General features: G+C 32.2%; 1 protein-coding gene and 1 non-coding gene across 2 annotated transcripts in view; one reads left to right on the top strand and one right to left on the bottom strand.

The window, feature by feature from the left end:
- LOC145249753 (sushi, von Willebrand factor type A, EGF and pentraxin domain-containing protein 1-like) overlaps positions 1 to 14,769 on the top strand; it is a 352,081-nt gene that overhangs the window by 323,015 nt on the left and 14,297 nt on the right. The window lies entirely within an intron of this gene.
- On the bottom strand, positions 13,468 to 13,540 carry Trnar-acg (transfer RNA arginine (anticodon ACG)). Its single transcript has one exon. It is a non-coding gene; the product is annotated as a tRNA-Arg (tRNA).

Raw genomic sequence — 14,769 nt, 5'->3', positions numbered from 1 at the left:
AAACTCTATCAGTTCGAGGGAAGAAACTATTAGAGTAGACGGCTTTCCGGCATCTAGGGACCTCAACAGTGAAAGGGTGGGATTTTGCTGTCTATCAGGTTAGTTGGGTGTATGTACATCAAAGTTGCACATGCTATGAGTTAATCATACCACATTCCATTAAAGTACTTAAAATCCTTGTATCCTTACATCATCAATGCTCTGATCCCCATCTGGCATCAATTGGGATGGATGGCTCTCGTCTGGGAGAGGTCCCGAGTTTTGACAAGCTTCTGGGTTTGAGCTTTACTTCTGATCTGAAATGGAACACGTACATCAAGTCTGTTGCCAAGGTCGCTGGAAAGATGGTGGGATCCTTCTACCGCTCCAGAACATATCTCACTACTGATGCAATTCTGTATCTATATAAAAGCCAAGTACATCCAAGGATGGAATACTGCTGCCATATCTGGGCAGAAGCTGCTAAAAACAGCCTATCCTGCCTTGACAGAGTACAAAATAGACTTTGTGGCTTAGTGGGGGATGCCCTTTTCTCTACCTTGCAACCTCTCTCCCACAGAAGAGATGTTGCGAGCCTTTCCTTGTTTTATCGTTATTTTCATGGCAGGTGCTCATCTGAACTCCAATCTCTGGTCCCCCCTCGCCAATCTTTCATGAAGAACATCCGTCTAGCCAAATCCACTGTGAAAAATTTCCCCCACTCTTTATCTGTGCCTAAATCAAAACGTGGATTCCATGAACAAAGCTTCTTTCTTAGAACTGCACGCCTGTGGAACTCTGTTCCGTCTGCCTGCTTCCCACCTGACTACAACTTGGATGTGTTCAAGTCCAACGTTAACAAATTCCTAATGAACCGTCCCCTTAAGTAAACACTTCATCAAATCTCCACACTAACGTAATGTACTTGCAATAACCCTTATCCAAGAGTGGCTTCTGGGCCTTGATAAGTGGTGACCACTGTGTAAAATAAAAAACAACAAAAAAAAAAAACAGGCACAAGGATGTGATATTGCAGTGATGGGACAGAGGTTGGAGCTTAACCGACAGTGTGGGGCTTATATGCAGACATTAGTGCATAAATTACCACAATAGATCTGATGAGATTTGAACTTGGAATAGTTGATCCTAGAGTCTGTGAGAATATCTATTAGACCAATCAGGTTTGGTTACAAATTAACCTTTTTGGAATAACTGTATGTTGAAACATAACATCTATCATAATCTTCATTGCATGTGATTAGCTGAAAATAATTTGCCCCAGTGTTATCAGATTGCGATGTCTGAATATACCAACTTCCTGACTTAAACACACCAAACATTGATGTTGTTTTTTCTTTCTCTTTGCAAAACTCAATCATGTTCTGCAAAGTTAAAAACAAAAACAAAAACTTTCCTCTACAAAATCAACAAACAAAACACCATGATTAAATATTTGAAGATATAAAATACTTGAAGCATAAAACCTTTTTTTTTTTTAAATGAACTGGATTCGATATTAAATAACCCAAAAAGGATTAATATGCTATAAAGCAAACTAACCAAACCAAACTCCATGAATAAATATTTAAAGATATAAAATGTTTGAAGCATAAAGAAATTGACCAAAATTACTCCAATCAGCATTAAATAAAACGAAAGGGGTTGATGTTCCATAAAACAAAACAACAAAGCCAAATTCCATATATAAATATCTGAAAATATTAAATATATGAAACATAAATAGGTTTATCAAATTTAGTGGACATGGCATTAAATAAAATTTTAAAAAAAGAAAAAAAAGGGGGGTTGTTATGCTGTAAAACAAAACATCAAAAACCAATCCAAACATAATTTTCAATTTTACCCATAGCTGGAGAGAAATCGTTGGTTCTTATCTTTCACAACAGATTTAACGGAATTTGCAATTGATATTTTTTATTCCATAGCTTATTCATTAGGCCAATAACAACCCCTTACTCCACTTGGATTAAATTTAACTTATGTGAACATTAAAGAATATTTATCACAAAGTGGTTAAGAAATTCTAAAAAAGAATAAATACACATACAGGAAATTGTGAATTTTTTTGTTAACATTTCAGTTAACAAAAAAATAAAAGAAACCTTGTTGAAAGGGAGATTTCTTTAGTAACTCGCAAAAAAAAAGTTGAATTTTGAAGTTTTTGCCTAAAATGAGTGTCAGATAAGAATCTTTCTCTTATAATTTCCTGTTTTGTCAGAAAGTTGAGGGTGAAAGGTCAGATCCCCACCCCCCTCCCGCCTCTTATAGACACGATTTGATTTTGGGTTCATGTTTTCTAAACCAAGGGAAAAGGATGTTTGGAGTGTGTTTATAAAGAAATCAAATGGAAGGACTGGCCTGATAAAATTGTTAGTTTATGCCGACTTCTTTAAAAGTTGGCAGTTATTTATGTGGACAGCTACATATTAATATATGAATGGGATCAGAAATATGTGAACGTTGCAATGCTCGAAATTTTAACTTTGGTTAAGATCACAGATGTCACACAGATGGTATCAAAAAATTTGTGCAAATGTATACTCGATACTCAAAATATGAAAACTCACAAATGCACACACAAATATTTGCCTATATATATATATATATATATATATATATATATATATATATACGAGCAAACAGTTAATAAAGCATGTTAAAAAACACTTTGAAATGAGTTAAAAACATATTTAATCTGAAAAGGAAACACTAGATAAGTGGATAGTCCTTAATCCGCAGAGTTTCGAAAATATACTTTCCTTCTCATCAGAGGGTAGGAATTAGCAAAATGCGGGATCGGATTTTGCATGCAAAAGTATTTGATGAAACAACAAATAAGTCAAAGATCTTAACAAAGAACAAAAAAGTGAAGCAGAGGGAATATGGTGAAAAAAAAGGTGATTACACATTAATGGATAGTCTGGTGGAAGATAAATAATCCAGTGACAGTAAAATCCAAATATATAACTTCAAGAAATGTATATATATATATATATATATATATATATATATGTGTGTGTGTGTGTGTGTGTATATATATATATATATATATATATATATATATATATATATAGTATAAATTTCTTTGTGTATATGAACATTTTTAGCTACATATAAGCGTACATGTTTCAGCTGTTATTTCTTTCGAAATCCAATTTCCTCAGGCCACCAATATCAACTATTACATAGGCGGATGTCTTTTGAAAGAAACCACAACTGAAAGATGTATGCACATATGTAGCCAATAATGTTTGTATAAATCAAGAAATTTATGCTATAATACAGCTCTACTTCTAATTAAGCAATGTAAATTTGGGAATCCTAGTGATGGCATGGAAGTGTCGAACCGTTGATTCATTCTTATTCTTGTTTTTATTATTACTATTATTTTTTCTTATTTTTTCTTCTCATTTATTATTATTATTATTATTATTATTATTATTATTATTATTATTTCTTATATTTTTTTATTATTATTATTTTTCGTCTATTTTATAATTCGCATGCATCTGATAATAATAATAATAAATATCATACACAAACACATTTCAAACACTGGAAAAAAACTCTAAAATTAGATTGATTATTTATTACAAAAAATTAAAAACAAGTCAATCATTAACAATAATCCTACATCCGAGCACACGACACCCCCGCCAAAACTGAATTTAGGAAGATACAAATTAAAAACACCGCCATTTTAGCCGTCTCACACTGTGGTCAACGCCTCAAAATTATTGAAGCCCTACTAATTCATATGAGAAACAACCAACACGAAGGGGAAGGCACGCTCAAGTGATTTTAAGTATTTTAAACGATTTTAATCGTCTTTTCATGAAACTCACTAACGCAATTTTTTATTTTTTCATCACTTGCCTGACGACGACTTATGGAAATCGAAAACGTTTACAAATACAGCAAATTTCTTTTCACACTCGAACAGAATGTTCGAACACTAGCCTGCCAAAAAGAAAAAAAAAAAAACGGATTGCAAGAGAAACAAGCAGGCGTTGTCCCTGCTCTTCATGAAACATGCATATACATATATATATATATATATATATATATATATATATATATATATATATATATATATATATATATATATATATATATATGCTATTCTGCAACTAATGTCCAAACGGTGTTTTGAGAAAAGAAATGCTTTCCACTCCTTTCGGAAGGGTGGTATCCCTACCACTCAATATAATATGGTGGTTTATCGTTTGAATGGTCAGTGCAGGACTGACTACATGGGGTATACCATTCAGTGCTTGGAGGTGAAAATTTTCCAATATGTCCCCCTTTGACACATAGGCAAAAAAAATGGACAACATCCAGGCGTGTACAAGCTCATTAGTCGGCTATGGGTGAATATTTATTGCAGTGCCAGATCTGCACTGGAGGGTACTCGGATAAAACTTTCTTTCTTTTACACAAAGCATGCTCAAAAATCAACTTAAAAATTCTCCAGGCGGTGTCTATTAATTTGCGTCAGCTGTCTCTGTGTAAGCAGAAGGAACATAGCCATAATTTAGAACTTATGGGTGTTCAATGAGATTGCTTCCTTTTCTACCCATACTATTTTTTAATCTTTGTCTACCCTTGGTAGTAATTTATGGTCTTTTGACCACGTTTTTAAACGATGGTGCCCCCTTCCTGTTGCGGACGTTTATTTTGAAAAGTTTTGATTGAAAGACGTCTTAACAGATTTTTTCTCTACTCCCACCCCTTATTTACCCCCCCCCCCCACTACCTTTTGTCTAATTTGTGCGTGTGTTTTTTTTAATATTGAATTAGAGTTAAGGAGAAAAATATTTTTGAAGTGTATTTTAGTTTCTGTTCGTTATCAGGCCTGTCCTTCTTTAATAATATATGTTTAAACTATAAAAAAAAAAAAAAAAAAGAAATGACTCAACAATTAATAATAATGGCACTGCGCACAGTATTATTCAAAAGTTTAATAAAATTATGTGCCCATAAAAAAATGTTTATATATATATATATATATATATATATATATATATATATATATATATATATATATATATATATATATACACACAGAGTAAAACTCAGGGATACGGCATTAAAAGTTAGTAACAAATACAGTACAGTATATAATACACATGTATATAATCGAATAATATAAATAACACTGTAAGGTGAGTCATATACCGAAAAATTCGTATCCTAGGGCCACCGTATCCCAACATTCTACTATATATATGATTTCGACCTAGTGGTCACTTTAGAGCCAAATACCCAAACAAAGTATACTCATAAGAATTTAAATATTTTTCTATTGGGACACAATAAATTATACTATTTAATAGAAAGTATTTTGCTATTTAAAAAGAACAGTTTCTAAAGAAAAGAATTGCAGAGATTTATAGTATGTTTATACGTGCAACTATACATATGTATAATCTAGACTTTTAAGCCTGTTAAAAACGGGCACAAGTTATAGCCCGTTGACTTAGAAGGAGTACTCTATTTTAAACTTCTAGACTAAATGTGATACTGTGGTGACTAATCATTATTAATCCCTGTGCATCAAACGGATACCATAATTCTTAGTTCACTCCACCTTATCACGACAAAGGTCCATACAAAATTTTAGCTAGATTGACCCAGTAGTTTTTTTTAGAAAAAATGAAATGGACAAACAGACAGACTAAGAGAAATATAATATAGATTGATATACTGACACCAATAAATTTCTATTTAAATCCATGGCATATATGATATTCCTGTCCTAATGTGGGATTCACCTTAGGAATATATAATATATGGTATTGAACAAAATCTATAATATAAATCTCACCTGTCTGTTTAAATGTATGTATGTATGCATGTATGTATGTATGCCTAAAACTTTCGACAGAGGCGACGGATTTTCACGAGATCGGTATCATTTTGAAGCCCGACCCTTCGGGCGATAAATATAAAAAAAATTGGCTAAAAACATTAATTCTTTCACCCTCAACTGGGCACTTTTCTACAGGGAGGGGTCGCTTTTTTCGCCGATATTTTCGAAAGTCATCCCCTCTTTTCGATTAACTAGCCTTAATTTAAACCTTCGCCACTTCCGGTTTGGCGATGGACGCAATGGCGAAGACGTCACTTTTTTTTCACATTCTTTTCCTCCTTCGTGATACGGCTTCATGCCTGCCTGCCTACCACCACATTTTTTTTTTGCTCAACATACATCTCCAAACACCCGGGAAACGCCGGGCACCCAAGTTAGTCTTATATAAAAGTTAGAATTATCAATTTTTTTATTCAAAATTTCACAGTAAGCCAAAATTGTTTTGTTTTTCTTTTTTTGTTCAATTAATTAACCATTTTATTGTAAAACATGTTATTTGTTTGAAAGCAAAGCTCTTGTCTCTCAGAAGTGTGTAAGGGGTTTTACTCCAATGTGAATCAGTTTCTTATATGAAGTAGGACAAGTGGACTTATTATATAGTGAAACGGTCCAACCCAATAAGAAAATGGACCGACCCAACAATATGCAAATAACATGGATATATATTGTGCTCTAGAAGAAATATCATTCGATGAAGGACCATGGTTCAATTCTCATGTAACTGTGTTCATCTATAATTGGGAGATAAAAAGTGCTAATCATTAGCGTATTATCCCCAGAGTAAGAACGGTGGACAGCTACTGCTGGCTATGCCATGACTATATACCAAATTCTGTAGTATTCCCATTCAAGGTCTGGACATGTCTCTATCAATGATAATTTTACAAATATAACTCAATTCTAAAAATCTGACAAATATTTTAGCATGTATTTTTGTGTGATCAAAATATATAGGAATAAAAGCCTTGGGGCGGAGAAATGTTGATTAACACAGCTTTAGTGATAATAGCACACACACACACACACACACATATATATATGAGCATAAAATATATATCATAAACAAAATGTTTTGGAGACAGAAACGAAAAACAATTAAATAGGAAAAAATAATAATAATAAAAAAACAGGAGATTTCAGCAGTTCTATCTTTTGATTTGCACAAAACAGTAAAATCTGTTTTTGTTTTTTTTTTAATTTATATCAATCTTTAATTGTTTTTCTTCTGTCCTTAATACACACACACACACACAATGTTATTAAAAGTTTTGCATGCATTTATTGTTTTGTTTGTCTATTTTTATAGTTTTAATTTTTTTATATAAATGTTCACTTTTTTGTACATAAATCAGTAAGTTATCATTTTAATTACTACTTTTCATTTTTTTTTTTCATCTTTTGCTGCTTTTTATCATGGCATTCTAGCTTGACCCATTCTTCAGCTTTTAAAGTAAATTGTGTGAAATCAGAATAGACAAGTTCCAAGGCCTAATCATCCTACAAATATTTAGGATTTTTAATCTTGTTTTTCATATAAATTGATTTTTTTTTCTTTATTTCCACATTATTTACATTAATGGTCAAAGAATGTTTTATGATAAAACACAACAAATTCGTCTTTAATAGAACTAGCCAATAAAATGAATCATTTTAAACCCAAAACTATTATTTTTAACATTTAAATTTTGTAATTTTTATTATGTTTTTCCCCCTTTTCTTTCTATTTCTTCTTTTCCCACCCTCCTTTCTAACTTTTCTTCTTTTTTTCCCCCATCCTCCTCCTTCTCCTCCTGTTGTTTGTATACTGCGCTTTTGTTTTCCACTCATTTTTTACTCACCATGACTTGGAGTAGAGCCATTTTTTTGTTCTGTCTGTAGTTTTAAAATAGAGAGTCAAGTGAGTCGTTCAACGGAGATTGGTCCCTTGAAATACGAAGTTCATCTACTGGCTGTAAGGTGGGAACTTGTCCTCATTTCATTTCTAACAAATTCCACTCATCTTTCCTCATTCTTACCCTCTTATTTCTTATCTTTCTGTTATTAATATTATTATTATTATTATTATTATTATTATTATTATTATTATTATTATTATTATTATTTATTTATTTTTTTTTTTTTTAACCTTTTCAGGATGGAAATCCTCCATGAAAGCTATTTGTAAATCTAGCGAAGTCCAGCAATTCATAAAAGATCAACATATATTAAAAATAAACTATTTGTGTTTTGCAAGATGAATTAAAGTTAGTTTTTAACTTTATCTTCAAATAATTATCACAAAAACATCTTCTATATAGTTAAATTAACATTATTATATTATTTGATTTTGAAATTGTAGAAGCGTAACTATGTGTTGTGACTTTGCAGGCCGGTAATGATCAAGACAAACACGGCGGGGTAATTAATAAAAAGTGTATTAGCAAAAGTACATTACAAAAGTACACGTCATAATTCTGGGAGCTATAACTGCCATAGATCGTAGTATTTACTTACTGTCCCTTATAGGTAGATGTGACACAAGGTTGGAAGGTGAGAAGAGTCAAGCCAGCACCCCTAAAGGAGAAGCACTTTGGCCTTTTAAAAATTGCCTAGGCAGCCCCGTTAGCATTCTCTAGTCAGGGCATCTTAGACAGTGAGCAATAAACTAACTTCTTACCAAAGAGGGAAGATAAGGTCAGGGAGGGTGGAACTCCTAGGACTATCCAGCACTAATACCTCAGCTTGAGAGATAAAAGTCTACTGAGTTAGCCCAGTCTTTGTCAGATTGATTGGAGAGAATCGATCCTCAACTGGTATATACCAGTCAGCAAGTAGCACTTGACGCTGCAAGTTAATTGATGTGTTGTATACTTATTCGAAGAGTCCATTGTGTATCGGAATAGGGATGATATCATAAGACTTGTAGAAACAGAATTAATGAGAACCAGCAGGGACGCCCGGCATAACCTGGTTGTAAAATACGCTTAAATATGATATTTTAATTTATGCGGATTTCGTATATAATACTATTGAGTCAATTTTCTATCGATTCTTATACAAAGTTGTGATTTAAATAATAAGAAATATATCCATATGACTTGGATGCATCAGCTTGAATCTAAACCGAAACCAAAACTTATGAAGAAACAAAATTATATATATATATATATATAGCTTAAGTTCTTTCAGTTATAATCGAAACTGAAACCAAAACTTATGAAGAATTCTTGATAAAATTATTTATTATAAGAAATGGAAGGTCATAACAATTAAACGACAGTCACTTGGAAGAAAAAAAGATGTAAACGTGATACACAAATTAACACACGCTATCGTATTAATATATAGATTTTGTATTTTCTTACTAACCTTGTTCCAGTTATGACAAAAAAATAAACAATAAAAAAATGAATAAATAAATGAAATATTGTGTCTATTGTCTGAATGAGCTGGATTAAAAAAACAAACTAGCACCAAAATCAAAATTTTATATGGATTTGGTGTTTGAGATCAACTTGCTGTTTATCAAACTATGAAATCAGCTGAGATGATTCCAATTCCTATCGAATACATCTAATTTTTGGATTATTCGAACTACTGTTCTTACCTTGGATATTATTTGCACTAAGTTTTGATCGATGCAAACTCTGACCTTTTTCAAGTGCATCTTATCAAATGCAGGAATCTTTATGTTGAATTTGTGAATCTGTACACAATTTTGAATGGGATCGTTTATTTAATCCGCGACCAATATGCATCTGAAAAAAAAAGTTAGAAGTCACATGTTGCGTTGTGAGAATAACATCCAAGATGAGAACAGTAGTCCAAATAATCTAAATTATCAATCCTCATCTAAAAATTCCGAAACTTATTGGATATGTTACGTCCAATAACACACTAATGGTGTTGGGAAATTAATTGTAGATAATAAATATTGTGTTTTGGTATTAAATTATCGCAAAAAGGTGGTTGATAAGCCATAAAACAAAACAAAAACAAAACAGCTGTATACATTCACTTTGGTGACGTGAAACTATAATTAATAGACACTTATAGGTTAATAACTCTGCAAAAAAAAAAAAAAAAGTAAGAAATTGCTTGCCTGTCCACGTGATTGCATGCATGTAGCTGCCCTGCTGTTTTAACAGCGTTGGCGACCATGGCTCTCCAAATTGTAGAGCTATGGTAATCTCGGGAAGACAAGTAGAGGCGGTAGTTTCCTATTGCTTTCCGTCTTGATTCGGCTGGGGGATGCATCTAACCCCCCCCCCCCGTGAGTTAAAACACATCCCCAGATACCAACCTAGAAATTTCTATGACTCGGCAGGATACATCATACAGTGCTTAGCCTTCCCAAATGGTCACCCATCTGATACTTGTTTGGCTCATTGTTGCTTAACTTCAGTGATCTGGCGAGAACCGGTGTGCCAACATGATTGTGCTGTATATTACACGTGATTACAAGAAATTAATTCATTTTTGAGAAATCTGATCAAAAAAAAAAATTATGACATTACAAATACAAGTCGTAAATATAAAAGAGGATATAAAAACATGTGCTATAGCAATAAAGAAATGTTCTGCTTAACTTGCATCTGTTCTCTCCAAATTCTATAACAAATGCCTTGCAAAATCTTGCTTCCTTGATAATTGCTGGAAAATTGCCTCTGTATTAGCAGTTTTCAAAAACATTGGCCCCCATGAGTGTCCTCCCTCTTCTTTGCTAAAATTGTTGAATCCTTAAGCAATCTGGTGATTAGTTCACCACCTTTAAAATGATAAACTTCTCTCTGACTAATAGTAAGGATTCGAGCTATCCCATTCACCTGAGGATATCTTAACGGACATTTCTAAATGCATATTGTTAGATGAAGCTAGATATCGCCACGGCTACTGACAAGGTCTGGTATGAAGTTCTTCACAGGGGGGAAAAAACCAACTCATATGGTATTACTGAAGGAATATTTAATATAATCAGAATTTTCTTAGCTAAAAGACAGATTCAGGTTGTTCTTGATGGCCATACAAACAACGTCACATTAATGCAGATACACCCCAGTGCTTAATCATTAGACCTTTATTATTCCTGATCTTCATAAACTTTTCTGATAAACTATTTTCTGATGCAGACACGTAACTCTCATTTCCCTTATTTTGTCCTTTAATCCTCACATTCCAGGAGCGATGTTTCTGACAATGAAGGAAGAAGTGCTGTTTTCTGGGTCAGAATTTATTCCATCTAACACTTATTGTTGGCAGCTATTTGACCTTGAAGTAGTAATTTTTTTAGTTTCTTACATCAAGTGGCTTCATGCCTTTTCTAGAGCGAGTTCCATAATTAAAAAAAAAAAAAAAATCTGACATGGTTGCATTTGCTGATGACACCATGCTCTGCTCCTTGGGAAAGGTCAAATCGAATGGCCACAGATGCACAGCAATCGTTGAATTCTTGGAAAATGACCTTCACTCTGTAGCAGAATGGAGCAATAAACGGATAACCTTATTTAATGCTACCAAGTCAAAACGTTTTTCCTCTTTGCAACAAACAATTCTTTTGAGTGATAACATCTTTTCTAAGAGTCCAATATTTAAACTCTTAGTTTGACATTCTCAGACAGCATCAAATGGAATAAATACAAAGAAGATGTTGCCTAGTCTGCTGCAAATAATGTAGGCTCCTTCTACCAGGCTAGAAAAGTTCTCATGCCTATGCTTCTATAAAACCACTATTGCACCATGCATGGAATATTGTTGCCACATGTGGGTTGGCACACCAACCCCTAACCTCAACCTCTTGGACAGGATGCAAAAACAAAGAATTTCTAACCTAATAGGTTTTGTACTGTTTGCCAACCGTTAGTCCCTGTCACATCGCCATAGTGTTGCATCCCTCTGCTTGTTTTAGAAGTATTCCCATGGATTATGCTTCAACGAACTTACTGCACTTATATCCACTCACCATAAACATCTCTGACCTACCCAACTAGCAGCAATATTTCACCCTTTCACTGTAGATGTATATAGATGCTGGAAGATTTTTTACTCTAATAGTTTCTTTCATTGAACTGCTAGTCTTTGTAATTCCTCCCTGCTCACTGTTTCACTGACCCCCCTCCCCACGGGTGCCCCTCCCCCATAATACAGTAATCCCTTACACTTCGGTAGATATAGGCTTGGTTTGGGGCAAATGAAAGTAATAAGGAAAAAAAATAATAATAATAGAAATAATATGATTTACTTCTGGCATATGAAGAAGAGTCCAGGAGTTGACCTTTCAAATTGAGAAACTGACGATTGATAGACAGACAGGGAGGGAGGGATTCGTTTTCAAGTAACAATCACGTGATTTTCTAGAGGTCACTCATGTGAGTAACAGGCCCTTTAATTAAAAACAACTGGGGTATTTGTCTTCGACTGCGAGAAATGTGACACTAGGTTCTGAAAGTGGGATTGAAAAGTTGGCACCCCAGAGGAGGATCACTCTGATCCTGCAAAAATTCCTGTGCAATCCTGGTAGATGTTTATCAAGTAACGTTAAGCTGACACTTTTTTAATACTCTTTGTACGATATCACGATTTTAGTAACATATATCACACACATTTATTTTAGTAACATATATCACACACATTTATTTTAGTAACATATATCACACACATTTATTTTAGCAGCCAAAGAAATATTCAATATATTGAAATATTACCTAATGCTGACTAGTTACCAAAAAAAAAAAACTAATTATTTATCAGACATTTCTTGGCTTGATATTTATAATATTAATCTCTTCTCTCAAAACTAATTTTCATTTGCTTTTTAACTGCTTTTTTCTTTTTGACATTTTAATTCTTTCTAGTTGTTAATTTCAAGGCTTTCAATTCTAGTTGTAACTATTTTATCTCCAAAAATAAATTATATTTATTGTTATTATCAAATATGACATCTGTTCATACTTATTAGTAATAAGAAAGAGCTATTCAGACCCAATTTTTAGTATACCTGCTTATATATATATATATATATATATATATATATATATATATATATATATATATATATATAACGTTCTTCAAAGGGAACATTTTTATATTCTCTAAAATAGAAAAGTGTTTAGAATGAAATGAGGAATAGATTTTATACAGGTTTCATTAACAAATATTCAGTACATGACTAGAAAAATCGAGATAAAAATTTAAAACATCCAAAAACAAGACAAATTTAGCGCTTTTGTTCAAGGACAATTGTTTATTGTAGCTTAACTTATAATCATGAAAATCCTTTAAAAATGTAATTGTTAGATTCTACATCTTATTATATTAATATATTAATCATATATTTTATTTTATTTTTTGTTCATCTTACTACAGTGCCTATGCTTATAATAAGTCATTTACTAAAATTTAGTGTATGTATTTTATTGTATACTAGCGGCTGCGCTGCGTTAGCATACACAATGCTGAGTCAACACAAAATCAAGTATACTCAACATCGTCTTACCATCAACGCTTACCATGGGAAATTTCCATATGCACAAAATAAAATCACTGGAAAAACAAAAATACCCAAACTAAGAGTAAGAATAATGAGTAAACGTTGGATAAAATCATGGTTAAAATTATTACAAACTTGCCAGGATTCGAACCTGGAATCTTCTGATCCGTAGTCAGACGCGTTATCCATTGCGTCACAAGTCCTGTCTGTATGCCGAAAAATGTTACCGCGACTGTATACATACAGTGCTAAATTCCGTTGACATGGGCAGGTAACTTTTTCGACAATTGCACGAAACGGACTAAAAACCCTTATTTCGGGCTTTTTGTATGACTCGGCGTTGTTCCTTATGAACCATATATAGATAAGGACAATCTAGGGCCTCACACCTTTCAGAGAAAAAAAAGAATTTTTCAATTCGGGGCATCCGTTCAAAAGTTTCATTGGTATATATACACCCACACATAAATAAACATTTAGAATTTTATTAATAGTATAGATGTATACATTTATATTACTTTTATGGTTTTAATGGCTTGGTCATATTTTTAACTAGCTGTACCTACCCGCCATTTTTATTCTTATTTTTTTTTAATTCATTTTTTAAAAATAAGCCGTTTTTTTATTTTTTTTAAATTAATACATTTTTTTAGTAGGATTAGAAATTTGAAAAATAATGGTTGCATTATCGTTTAGTCATAAAATTATTAATTGCATCAGATTGTCACAAAATTAGTTATAATTAGTTATGATTTTCTTACAGTAGTTTAATGGGTGTAAATAGCTTCCAAGATTTTTTTTTAATAAAAGAAAATTTGCTAAGAATTTTAAAGATATAAATAACTGTCTATTCGACAATTTAAATGCTTCCAAATTCTTTTCAGATTTAGAATTGTTACCAAGTAATTCATTTGTTTTTTTGTTTATTTTTTTGTATTTTCAACTATTAACAAAGATTAAAATTACTAACTTATTTACAAAAAAAATTGGAGTTGCATTCTTGTAGGTTTAATTTCATAATCAAGTGTTTGATTTCGTATTTTATACTATTGCATTTTTGATTTTCATAAATATTTGATCTATAGAAAATAATGAAAAAAATGAGTAAATCACATAGAGTTGAGAAACACACAGACATACAAGAAGTGATAACATAATTAAATTGATATTATGAAACGAATTTAATATTAATTTTAATTTCTACTTTAAATTCTTTTTTTATACATATCTTGATTCACTTTGATACATTCATAACGATTGTATAAAGTGCCTGCTTGCATTTCGTTTTGAACTTTGTTTATACAAGAAAGAAGCCATTTTGTTTGTTTTTTTTATCAGTTATCTTCTTATTTTGATATTTGATCATTTGAAATACTAACCTTTACGTTGAAACTTAGTTCATGAGCAAATTATGAAATCATTTGAAACTCAT

This window comes from Euprymna scolopes, chromosome 1, assembly GCF_053919585.1.
Source record: "Euprymna scolopes isolate OS-2025 chromosome 1, ASM5391958v1, whole genome shotgun sequence".
NCBI lineage: Eukaryota > Metazoa > Mollusca > Cephalopoda > Sepiida > Sepiolidae > Euprymna > Euprymna scolopes.
This window is presented reverse-complemented; position numbering and strand designations above follow the sequence as displayed.